The 1,638-nt window shown below is 39.4% G+C and overlaps 1 pseudogene; it reads right to left on the minus strand.

Annotated features, from left to right (window-relative positions):
* Positions 1–509: 509 nt before the first annotated feature.
* LOC146817349 (uncharacterized) lies at positions 510–1,199 on the minus strand (annotated as a pseudogene).
* Between the last annotated feature and the right edge of the window lie 439 nt (positions 1,200–1,638).

The following is a 1,638-nucleotide window of genomic DNA, read 5'->3' on the forward strand; positions in this document are numbered from 1 at the left end:
ATGAGCATTAACCCCATTTATATCTACTGGCCAGAAAACCCACCCATCTGAACCAGAAAGGGAAGAATTGTATGTGTCATCTACATCATTTTATTAAGCTGGACTTCTGTTGTATTAACATATTGCTGCCAGTTATCAAACCGTGCAACAGAGGGAATGCTTAGTGTATTTACATTCTAAGCATTGGCCATGCCCAAGCATGTAGTCTATTATACTGTTTTGTTAAAAAAAAAAAAATCAGTACCTTGGACCATGCAGTGTTGTGTACCCCACACAAATGTAAGCTCAATATTGTCCTTCCAATCCTCATAACACTTTAGGGCTAGTTGTGAACTTAATGAATCAGAATAAATAACTTTTGTTTGTGTGAGCATATTTTTCTTCGGTGGTAAAGGTGTGAGCTTAAAATAATATGAAACAGAGTCTGTAGAGACATGGCTAGAAAAATAAGGGAACCTCTCTAAATATGTTTTAGAACTACCCACAGATGGTATCAGGCACTGTTTACACTATGTATAATTAAAAACAGTACGTGGAGTACTAGATCTGTGTAAACAGTGATGTGCATAGTGATGGTAGCAAAACATTTAACCATAATTTTCAGAATTCAGATACAAGTACTCATTTTCAATTACTCAGTACGGTTCTAGTTCAGATAACATATTAGAAACAGTCATCAGAATTGGAACCTGGGGTAATAACATCATCCATAGCAATTATAAAAACATACAAAATATGCAAAGTCTCTCTAGGACCAAAAATGTCATAGGGGACTTTATCCCAAACGACACCATCATGGACAGGAAATGCAGTAATGTTCACAAGGGACAAGTCTCTTCGGACCTTATGTGAAGAAGAATGGGGCTTTAGCACTTTAGCTACCAGTTCCAGAGAAGAGCAAACTGAGAGATAGTGTTCATTCAACAGCAGAAAAAAACTGTAACAAATCCAATCCAGAGGAAGAGAAAAAAGAATGAATGAAAAATCCAACAGAAGGACCATGAAGGAATCAGGTAAGTCTGTTTCAGCCAAAAAAACAGTACACGCGTACCACACAAAGAGGTATGTGAAGAGTCTGAAGAAAAATCATCAATGTTGACAAAATTACCAGAGGCAGTCTGAGTAAATACAGGGACTTCATTAGGCCAACGCTGAGCAGGTAGGCACCTCCAAAGGAAGTTGATAGTATATAATTTCATTGCAAGGCTAGCAGTAGAAAACAGCCATCTCATTTAGAAACACATCGTATGTTTTCAACATTAACTTGTATTATTGAAAGTTCAGCATCTGCAGTCCCCATCCAGGGAGTAGAAAGTTTAGGACTATGTGTTGCGCGTAGATGGATTTTGTGCAGGAAACAGAGAGATGACAAGGAACTATCCAGAAACCCTTGTGGCCTAATATGGAGAACTGGCCACATGGTGTAACTTGATCAAATCAATGGAAACATTTGTTTTCTGTTTACAACCAGCAAGGGGTGTAGGAGAACCATGCAGGTAAGAGTGGTGGGGTGGTGAAGCGGGGCGGGGTGGGGAGGGAGTCGACAGATGACGACGAGGGAAAATACAAATCTTTAAAACCCACTTACCTTGAGCTTGCTGCATCGCAAACTCAGAGATGTGGCGAGTGCAAGTTAAG

This window comes from Triturus cristatus, chromosome 6, assembly GCF_964204655.1.
Source record: "Triturus cristatus chromosome 6, aTriCri1.1, whole genome shotgun sequence".
Taxonomy (NCBI): domain Eukaryota; kingdom Metazoa; phylum Chordata; class Amphibia; order Caudata; family Salamandridae; genus Triturus; species Triturus cristatus.